A 12,071-nucleotide genomic window follows, 5' to 3' on the forward strand; every position below is an offset into this window, starting at 1 on the left:
GAGGAATAAAGAGCAGGGAAGTTTCCAATGGAGGGGATGGAATAAAGAACACTGGTGGTGGTAATTATATGGAAGTATACATTTGTTATCCTATAGTCTTTTTAATAATTATTAAATCACCAATAAAAAAGAAATAAAACTGTAAAAAAATAGTTCATCTGAATAGTGCACTTGCACTGTCCCCACTGCACTGGAAGTAGCTTCATTGCTGTGGTGGCTTTTTTACTTTGTCTCTGGGTTAGTCTTCCTATCTGAAAAAGTCAGTCTTGAGTGGGGAAACATCAGTGATAAAAATCAACAACAACAAACAAAAATACACCTTTCATAACTTGACCTTCAAATTATAAACTATATCATATTGCAAAAAGAAGTCATCTTCATGGTTCATACTCTCATTGACTTTTCTTCTCTGGGATCTCTTACATCATTAGATGTAACCATCTTCACTTCAATATTAATATAATAGTTTGTTGAATATTAGGTTTTACTATATTCAACATCATTGCACATATTTAATTTTACCTATTTATATCTTACAATATTCTTAAGAGATAATAGCTATGTTTCTTTATAACTTGTTACATATATTAATTTTCCTGCTATTAATTTTTTTCTTTTTTTTCTACAGGATTTTCTGATTTCCCAGAAAGAAAATTTCAGAAAACGACATCATATCCCAGCCAGAACAATTCGGTAAAGAAATATTCTCAATTATCCTGTCCCCTCCCAGTTACACCTTTCCGTGTCCATAAGGAGACAGCTCACACCTCCCTATCACACAGGAAGCCTTTTCTGTAGTCTCCCTCTTTTGACAGAAATATATTGAAACACTGTAAAAGCAAAATACTTAAAATATCCTCCTGCTTCAGTTATCTATGAGTAAAGTGTAGAAGTAAAAGTGTTATTTTTCCCAGCTGTGATCAAAATACTGAAAAACATTTAGATGTCTAAAGAAGCTAGACCTCCATTTCTGTCTGTCGCTCCCCAAAATGAGAATCAAAAGATAATAATTGATTGGAAAAGTAAAAACAAACAAAGTAAGTCTGTGAAGGAGAAAAATGACTTATCTGGCCACCAACTGCTCACATCTGGTTAACCACAAACCCTGCAGAAATCCAAAAAGTCTTAGACACAGACTGTATTTCAAAGTGCCAGTAGAGAGTGCTGAAGTGTGTGAATAGAACAGAATGCTGGTGCAGGTTCAGAATCAAGAGTCCCAAGAACTGTTTAGTACCTCTTTCATTTAATAAGCCCATAGGATATGGGAATTACACAGGAAAGGCCTCTCCATGTCACTCTAATATCCATTCCTCAGAGAGCCAAGGCTGCGGAGTGTAATGGAGGTATTTCTTGTTAGATGGGAGCTGTTTGGTGAAAACTCCTTTAGGAAATAGATTTTTGGCTGGTCTTCTGGGATGGTCGTAAGGACCACCACACTTTCTCCATCCTTCCAATCCACTGGTGTGGTGACCCGCTTTTCTGCTGTCAGCTGGAGAGATTTAACTACTCTGAGAATCTCATCAAAGTTCCTACCAGGGAGTTGGGCGGTAGCACAGTGGGTTAAGCTCAGGTGGCGCAAAGCACAAGGATCCCGGTTCAAGCCCCCAGCTCCCCACCTACAGGAGAGTCGCTTCACAAGTGGTGAAGCAGGTCTGCAGGTGTCTATCTTTCTCTCCCCCTGTCTTCCCCTCCTCTCTCCATTTCTCTCTGTCCTATCCAACAACAACGATGTCAACAACAACAATAATAATAACTACAACAACAAGGGCAACAAAAGGGAATAAATATTTAAAAAATAAAAATAATAAATAAATAAATAAGTAAATAAATAAGTTCCTACCAGTGGTAGCTGTGTAGAGAACAGCTTCAACTTTTTATCAGGGCCAAAAATAAACACCATCTGAGCTGTCACAGGCATGCCTTTCTCAGCAGGGTCCAGCATGACCTGCAAGATGGCAAGTTCCCAATTCTTATCATCGATGATGAGGAAAGGTAACTTCTCTCCATTATAAGCATTGATATCCTTAATCCAGGCAAGATGGTCTTCTACACTGTCAATGGAAAGACCAATCAGCTTTACATTCCTCTTGGCAAATTCTGGGACCAGCTTCGCTTCTCTGCCAAGTTCAGTAGTACACACTAGGGTGAAGTCTTGGGGATGGGAGAAGAGAATGCCCCATGAGTTTCCCAGGAAGTCGTGGAAGCAGATGCAGCCCATAGTGGTGTTAGCCTCAAAGTTGGAGGCCTCATCCCGGAGCAGGAACCCTCCCGGCATGGCGGCAGCTAGAGGAAGTGCAGCAGCGGCCATCTCGGTATTAATCTTTTTTTTACTTTTTAAGAATTATGTGGGGATTCGGGTGGTAGCTTAACGGGTTAAGCACACGAGGTGTGAAGCGCAAGGACAAGGGAAATCATCTGAGCCCCCGGCTCCCCACCTGCAGGTGAGCCGCTTCACAGGTAGTGAAGCAGGTCTGCAGATGTCTTTCTCTCTTTCTCTCCCCCTCTCTGTCTTCCCCTCCTCTCTCCATTTCTGTCTTACGACAACATCAATAACAACAACAATAATGACTACAACAACAATAAAAAACAAGGGCAACAGAAGGGAAATATATATATATATATATATATATATATATATATATATATATATATATAAATTATGTGATTGAAAGCTTGATTATAAAAAGTCAAAGTTTAGGTATTAACCTATAATTTAGATGTAATTAAAACACTCTACAACTTCATAATTTCCCACAAGGTCTAAAACAACATATAATTCAAATTTCATCCTATAGGTAATACTGGTACTTGAGGAGACTTTTATTCACTTATTCATATGTCTTGTTGCTTGTAAGAATTAGTTTTGTCAGTAGGGGAGAAAGTAAATACCTGTGTGTTTAAGTAGATATATGCTACATAATAATAAGTACATAGATTATAGATACTTTGTACAAACAGATGTATAAGTTTATATGGATATAATTTTTCTATATATACCTTACTAAAATACTATTTTAAAGTACTGATATAAATTTACTTTATTATAGACATTAATTGTATCTAAGTAGTAGAACACTCAAATATAGTTATAAATTTATGCATTTTAGGCAGTAATTGGAAATATAGATAATAATTATCTATCAAAACATAATCTCACATACTATTGCCATTCTAGTTTTAGAAAAGTTTCTTTTTCCCAAAAAAAGTAAATACTTATACCTGAAGTGTTTCAGCCTTGTTTATAATTCTAGCTATCATATTTAATATAGGAAATTTTTCCTTAATGTATTTCTCAAATATTCAACTGTATTTGTTACATTTATCAGCATTATAGAAATAAATTAAGCACTTGCCTTAAGAAGGGAATTATGCTAATATTAATAAGCATGGTATATTTGAAGTAATAATAATAAATCAATTATGAGACCTGCTTTTGTAACCAATCATTCAGAAATCCATTAATAGAAGATTTTGAGAAGAGATGAAATACTGTACATGTCACTGTATGTTTGGTTACTATAAATATAACACTGAAAAGGATTTATGAAGGTTTAACTACATATTAACCAACAGTAACCAGTCCATTTTCTATCATTAAAATGCCGAGGGTTCTACACTTGCAGAGTTTCAGGATTACAGACGGACCATATTACCATTTAGCATCTTTGAGCAGTATAAAAATAAGAACTTTTTTCTCACAAAGGATGCCATTTTATGTTAGTGTTAAGTGTTTTAATACCTCTAAACTTTAAATGTAATCTGTTCAAAACTGAATATTCTTTTTATCATAACAGATTATGAATCATGATAATACTAATTTACCAATAAAAAATAGAACACAGCATAAGTATGCAGTCAATAGCACATCATTCCACCTCAAGGATGTAAATTATACAGAAGTATAAGAGCTTTGTTTTCCTGACATGGAGATACATTTGACTCAGTTTATTCATATATGGGTTTCTATTCTTTCACATGACCTGTATTTTCACAGTTTTCAGGGTTCTCAGATATGGTAAATCCAGCTATATCAAAGCAGAGAGACTTTATTTTCAGAACACTAGCCACTATTTTCTGTATATTTTGTATATCTTTTTTTTTCTGTGTTTGTCATAACTATTGTTTTCTTTTTTTTCCTATTTTTTTATTGGGAAATTAATGTTTTACATTCAACAGTAAGTACAATGGTTTGTACATGTATAACATTCCACAGTTTCCCATATAACATTACAACCCCCACTAGGTCCTCTGACTCCTTCTTGGACCTGTATTTTCCCCACCCTCCCTCCCACCCCAGAGTCTTTTAGTTTGGTGTGATATGCCAATTCCATTTCAGGTTCTACTTGTGTTTTCTTTTCTGAACTTATTTTTCAACTTCAGCCTGAGAGTGAGATCATCCTATATTCATCCTTCTGTTTCTGATTTATTTCACTCAACATGATTTTTTCAAGGTCCATCCAAGATCGGCTGAAAACAGTTAAGTCACCATTTTTTATAGCTAAGTAGTATTCCATTGTGTATATATACCACAACTTGCTCAGCCACTCATCTGTTGTTGGACACCTGGGTTGCTTCCAGGTTTTGGCTATTACAAATTGTGCTGCCAAGAACATATGTGTACACAGATCTTTTTGGATGGATATGTTGGGTTCCTTAGGATATATCCCCAGGAGAGGAATTACAGGATCATAGGGTAGGTCCATTTCTAGCCTTCTGAGAGTTCTCCAGACTGTTCTCCACAGAGGTTGGACCAATTGACATTCCCACCAGCAGTGCAGGAGAGTTCCTTTGACCCCACAACCTCTCCAGCACTTGCTGCTGTTACCTTTTCTGATGTATGACATTCTCACAGGAGTGAAGTGATATTTCATTGTTGTCTTTATTTGCATTTCTCTGGCAATCAGAGACTTGGAGCATTTTTTCATGTGTTTCTCAGCCTTTTGGATCTCTTCTATGGTAAATATTCTGTCCATGTCCTCCCCCCATTTTTGGATGGGGTCATTTGTTGTCTTGTTGTTGAGTTTGACAAGCTCTTTATATATGTTGGTTATTAAACTCTTGTCTGATGTATGGCATGTAAAGAAAAACTGGAAGCATTTCCACTCAGAGCAGGTACTAGACAGGGCTGCCCACTGTCACCATTAGTATTCAACATAGTGTTGGAAGTTCTTGCCATAGCAATCAGGCAGGAGCAGGGAAATAAAGGGATACATATTGGAAGAGAAGAAGTCAAACTCTCCCAATTTGCAGATGACATGATGGTATACACAGAAAAACCTAAGGAATCCAGCAAGAAGCTTTTGGAAATCATCAGGAAATACAGTAAGGTGTCAGGCTACAAAACTAACATTCAAAAGTCAGTGGCATTCCTCTATGCAAACACTAAGCTAGAAGAAATTGAAATCCAGAAATCAATTCCTTTTACTATAGCAACAAAAACAATAAAATATCTAGGAGTAAACCTAACCAAAGAAGTGAAAGACTTGAATACTGACAATTATGAGTCACTACTCAAGGAAATTGAAAAATACACAAAGAAGTGGAAAGATATTTCATGTTCATGGGTTGGAAGAATTAACATCATCAAAATGAATATACTACCCAAAGCCATCTACAAATTGAATGCTATCCCTATCAAGATCCCAAGCACATTTTTTAGGAGAATAGAACAAATGCTACAAATGTTTATCTGGAACCAGAAAAGACCTAGAATTGCCAAAACAATCTTGAGAAAAAAGAACAGAACCGAAGGCATCACACTCCAAGATCTCAAATTGTATTATAGGGCCATTGTTATCAAAACTGCTTGGTACTGGAACATGAATAGACACACTGACCAGTGGAATAGAATTGAGAGCCCAGAAGTGAGCCCCCACACCTATGGACTTCTAATCTTTGACAAAGGGGCTCAAACTATTAAATGGGGAAAGCAGCGTTTCTTCAACAAATGGTGTTGGAAACAATGGGTTGAAACATGCAGAAGAATGAAACTGAACCACTCTATTTCACCAAATACAAAAGTAAATTCCAAGTGGATCAAGGACTTGGATGTTAGACCACAAACTATCAGATACTTAGAAGAAAATATTGGCAGAACTCTTTTCTGAATAAATTTTAAAGACATCTTCAATGAAACGAATCCAATTACAAAGAAGACTAAGACAAGTATAAACCTATGGGACTACATCAAATTAAAAAGCTTCTTCACAGCAAAAGAAACCACTACCCAAACCAAGAGACCCCTCACAGAATGGGAGAAGATATTTTGTATATCTTTCTTACTCAATCTTTACATATTCTGTATCAAGAAATGTCCTCAGAATAGACGTTGTTGACTTCATTTATATTTCAGCATAACAAACACTGCCAGTTTCTCCAGAATATCTTCTTTTCTTGCAGTTGAATAGTCTATACAAGTCAAGGGTACAAAGAGTTTCTTCTAAAAAGATGGGGTTCAAATAGACCTGTTGTAAGATCTTAGAAGAAAAAATGGACCTTTTCATTATTCTACATATGGACACACTATAAATTGATATGCATGCTTTTATTCAGTATAGTTGGTGACATAAAGTTCACACTTATTATCTACAATTAAAAGTAGATCCCTAAATATATTTTCAAAATTACAATATGGATATTAACCTGCACAATTATTTAGAAATAGGAAGTATTTCCCATACAAGGACTAAGATTTTGTCCTCAAACGTAAAAAAAAGGAATAGATATAAAAACAATCATATTGATCAATGTGCATATTTTTAGTTTATCTTTTAAATATTTATTGATCATATAATAATAGATATTAGATCATTATTATAATTTTAATTTTTTTCTGATTTATTTTTGACTCCAGAGTTATCGCTAGGGCCTGGTGTCTGCACTATGAATCCACACTGTTCCTGTGGCCATTTTTTTTTTTTGATAGAACAGAAAGTGTTGGTAAATTGTGCAGATGTGGTTGAGCTTGGCAGGGCTCACAAAGCACCCTGCATCCCTGCTATTATGGCCAATTCCTTTATTATCTACATATCAATCTTCTCCTTTGTCTTACAAATGACTAAAGGTCTCTTTCCTATATCCCCTTATTGCTAACCCTGCCAGTTGAACCCCTAGTAACAGTTGCTAGAGAGGTCCATATCATTCCCAGCCCCTTTCTCCACCCCCTTCTTAACCATGTATGGTATTGTGAAGCCACTTCCATTTCAGGCTTGTCTCTTCTGGTCCCGAGCTGGAGGAGGGCTGGCATGCAGACCAGGAGGCAGAGGAGGCCATTGCAGTTGGTACCATGTGGTTTAACCAGATGTGCTACCTCCCAACTCTGGGGGACTAAGATGAATAAAGATTTGAATTGTCCTGTCGCCACAAGCTTGGTTCCTAGGTCATCTCTCCCTCTCACAACGCTAGCCCAACAAGAAAGAAATTATGAGGAGTGGGGAACACAGAGAGGGAGAGAGAAAGATAGAAACCTACAGAACTGCTCTACTGCTTGTGAAATGCCCCCAACCAGACTATAGTAATTCTAAAATATTAAGTATTATTTTTCATTGTATTAGGAGAGATCAGTCAGACAGAAGAGGGGAAAGTCAGCATAACATTTCTGGTTAAAAAAATCTAGCACTTAATGTCTGTTTCAAATCTTTGTAGGTGAGTTGATAGAGATGATTGCCAAAATGACAGTGTTTGGCTCAAGACACAAGATCATGAGCATTGCAGATGTTCCAATAAGACTGTAAAACTTTATCTTTTCCATAGAAATTTATTGTTATCACATTTGTCATTATTAAAATGTATTTTAAAAACTTAAATGAGAGACATAAAGATCTAATTAATAAAATCCTTAGAGCAGTAGAATGCTTCAGAAATTCTGTAATAGGATATGCTTCCAAAATATACACTGTTGGGTCACTGGTTCTAATTACATTCACAACATGAGTCATGTTTTTGTTGAAAATCTGTGATACAATCACCCTGCCAGCAGCTAACAATTTCCAAAGGCAGATCAGATATCAGAGTGGAAGTAGAAAGATCATCTTGTCACATACTTGTTTTAAATGGCCAACTATTTTCAACAGACTAAAGTACAACTTCTGAGGCCATTGTTATGGTGTCTTTTCATTGAATGCTGATCACTTTCCATATTTCATCATTTAAGGACTCAATTAATTGCATTACTCATGTATATGTAGTTTTGAGAATAAAAAAGACAGAGCAAAGTTTAATAATTGATTAAGCTTGATGACAATCAAATCCATGGAATATTACAATATTTTTGTAGAAAATGCTACATACTGTTAAAAAAGGAAAGTACATATAATTTCATATAATGCCACATCAGCAATAAATATATCACCAGTATAATTTCTCAATTGTAAATATGAAAATAACATAAATATTTTTTCTGCTCTTGGTCAATTTAATCAATAATTATAAATCTTAGATAGCAAAACAAAAGCCCTTAAGTCAGACTTAGTGAGAGAGAGAGAGTGAGAGAGAGAGAGAGAGAGAGAAACACTGATGCCTGCATACTTGCTACATTGCTCATGAAGTATCCCCTGCGTCCTGCAAGTGGGGAGCTGGGGCTTGAACTCTAATCCTTGCACATGGTGATGAGTGAGCTCAACTAGGTGTAGCACAGATGCCTTTGCACCTCCACCCAATGAAAAAAAAAACAGCTCAGGAGAGATGATTTTGTATGCATGTTAAACTCCAGGACTGCAAAGAACGACACATATACACAATAAAAATTAAAACTAAGAAAAAAAATGAGTTTAGAATCTAGTTTGCCACTAGGAAGACCCATTTTGAAACAAAGAAGTTGGGCTTCCAATCCAACACTGACATACTTACATGACTTACTTTGAGAACAAAGGCCACATAAATTGAACATAAAATTGAACCTCAATCTTTCAATATACAATGATGTCTATATATTGGCCTAGTCAGTGAAGATAGAATTAATAGCTTCATGTTAATCTAGTCAATTGTTACAGCAGTCAATATTGATAAGGCCATATTTAAATGCTAAGTTATGAAGTGGTCCCTATTAATTCTAATATGTCTTTGCCAGGGCAGCTACAGTAACCAGCTTTTTACCCAATTATCTCCCTACATCACTTCACTAATGATATAGATGTTTTGGTTACACATGTCATGCTAGCAGTTTGGTTCCAGTCCAGAAACATCTTTCAAATCACAGTAGAAGCCTCATATTTTCTTTCATCCACATTATCTTCCCAGCATTGCACGATACTAGAAGATTAATCACCTCACTGCTCATGAATTCCAATGAGTTCTGTCATCCTGGATCGTGAACACTGATACTTTAAGTTATACACTGGAAGTTTATGAAATAAGTATTCATAACTTGAAAATATGTCTTCAAAGCAATTTCCCCTAAGAATTAATGACAGTAGAATCCCACTTCATTTCCTGTGCACCAACTGTAGCTACCTTTGTTTTCTGTCTATAATGGCATTAAGGGAAGCTGAAATATATAGCTATCCATTTAGCAAAAAGAAAGTGTTTTGTGTGTTGTAGTCAGGAGACTAAAGGCTGCTTCCTGATAATACCACAGGAAGGTCATAAAGTTAATTATTCTCTCATTCCACCTGTCCTGAGAAAGGACAGTACTTAAAAGAGAAGAGTTTATTTTCTTTATCTTGGGGGGCATATGTGTGGTTTCCAGACACCTATGCTTTTAATAAAAAAGAAAACCCATAATGTATAGAACAATATCAGATGTGACAAATGACTAAGCTTAAATTTCAGTGGAGATGCATGCAGTATAATGCAAAGTAATAAAACATCATAAGGAATTTTGTTTATCTAGAAGAGTCCCAGTAGAGACATACCACATCTGTTTATGTTGTATTCCTGGACTGGTTCTATGCAATGACTCTCTTGCCAAATGGTGGCACTAGTTATCCTGAGAAGCTAAGTTCATATGTTGGCTAGACTTTTAAATAATAAGCATTCAAAAAATGTAAAGGTAACAACATATTATAGGTAAGAACTGAAAAGGCTAACACAATATAATGTCAGCAGATTTCATTTTCACATGTAATAAATAATTGCCCACACATTTGCAATTATATGTCTCTAAATTATTGTTTCCTTTTTAAAAATTTTGTTTATTTATTGGATGAAGACAACCAGAAATTCAGAAGGAAGGAGTGGTAGAGAGGGAGAAAGACAGAGTGACACTTGCAACACTGCTTTACCACTCAAAGCTTTTCCTCTGCAGGTGAGGACAGGGGCTCCAATTCTGGTCCTTATACATCATAACATGTACGCCACCACCAGGCCCCACTTTTTGTTTCTTCAGCAGGGTTAAGAAAGGGTTGAGCGCCTGCATGACTTCACTGTTCTCTGTAGCCATTTTTTCTCTTTCTGTCTTTCTCTTTTTTCTCTCCTCTTTCCTTCCTTCTTTCCTTCCTACCTTCCTTCCTTCCTTCCTTCCTTCCTTCCTTCCTTCTTTCATTCTTCCTTCCTCTCTTTCTTTGTTACTTCTTTTCTTACTTTCCTTCTTTGTTTCTCTCTCTTTTACTTTATTTCTCTCTTTCTTTTTTCCTTGTGGGTAAGAGATTGATAAATGTAGAGGAAAAATGAAACATAGAAACAGAGATACACCACAGCACTTCTTCAGCATTGATGACACTTTTCTTCCCACAGGTGGGGACTAGTGGATATAACCCTGGTCTTCACACATAGTAAACATCTGCCTTTTGATATTAATGTTCAACCATCAAATTTGATCCCCAAGCATGAAATCTGCATGTATGAGTTCAACCTGAAAAGATAACTGCAGTTTAGTCACTCTGTAAATCTTTACATGCATTGGTAAATAAGAAGTTCCAGAGCTTTTGCTGTGTCTTATATAGCAGTTAACAACCACTATCCTGATTTTTACAAAGCATAGATTATTTTAATTGTCTACTTAAAAAATAAAGCTTTGTACTAGCAACAATAAATTGTCATGATTTTAACAAATGAATCTCAGACTATGATGGTATGATATGGTACAACTGCAAAAAATTATATGTATGTATAGGAAGGTATGGAGCTCTGAAATAATCTTTGGTATATTAGGAAAGAATGATATTTTATAGCCATGAGTCAACAGGCAGGAAAGGTAAGAGAGAAAGAATTAAAAAAAAAAAAAACTTCAGTAGAGAATGTTCCATCCTCCAAAGAGAGGCTGGACAACATAGTCTATCTTCCACCTGAGGAAGATGGGTCCTGAAATTGGGGCAACTTGGAACATTCCTACTCATGACCACAGAATGTGAGCTCAGACATACTGGGATGCAGAGGTCCTATAGGTTCTTAAGCTGAATATAGGCCTCAGATGAGATCAAATCGATGGGATTTATAGTCAACAGTATTTATACACCTTTCGCATATTTGGGAGCTACTCTCTTCCTGGATCCAGCTTTCTGGTCCTTTTTTCAGCCATGACATCTTCTCCCCAGACAATAAATCTGATCCACCTTCATAACAGATTCCAGACTCAGGAAAAATTTTAAAAAACTAGTATAATCATGGGCCCTTTGGAATATAACTAACATAGGCCTACTAACCATCTACAAAATGGAGACCTCCAAATCTCCATCAGCAATATTCCAGCCTTTAGGTTCATGATTAGTCAACAATTTATTTGGCTCTATATATTAACTCTTCTTTCAGCCACCAGGTTCTAAATGCTGCCATGATGCCAACCAGACTTCCCTGGGCAGAGAGTCCCACCAGTGTATCCGGGAGCTCCTCTTCCCCAGAGCCCCACCTCACTAGGGAAAGTGGGAGTATGGATCGATCTGTCAACACCCATGTTCATCAGGGAAGCAGTTATAGAAGCCAGACCTTCCACCTTCTGCACCCCATAATGTCCCTTGATCCATAATCCCAGAGGGATAAAGAATAGGAAAACTATCGGGGGGGGGGGGTGGGATACAGAGTTCTGGTCGTGGGAACTGTTTACCCTTCTTATCTTATGGTTTTTGTCAGTGTTTGCTTTTTATAAATAAAAATTAAAAAAAAAAAACTTCAAAGGACTGAATGGTACCACATCTGAA

At 36.3% G+C, this 12,071-nt stretch overlaps 1 pseudogene; it reads right to left on the reverse strand.

Annotated features, from left to right (window-relative positions):
* Nucleotides 1-1,292: 1,292 nt before the first annotated feature.
* On the reverse strand, nucleotides 1,293-2,293 carry LOC103119902 (peroxiredoxin-6-like; annotated as a pseudogene).
* Nucleotides 2,294-12,071: the final 9,778 nt, after the last annotated feature.

This window comes from Erinaceus europaeus, chromosome 8, assembly GCF_950295315.1.
Source record: "Erinaceus europaeus chromosome 8, mEriEur2.1, whole genome shotgun sequence".
Taxonomy (NCBI): Eukaryota; Metazoa; Chordata; class Mammalia; order Eulipotyphla; family Erinaceidae; genus Erinaceus; species Erinaceus europaeus.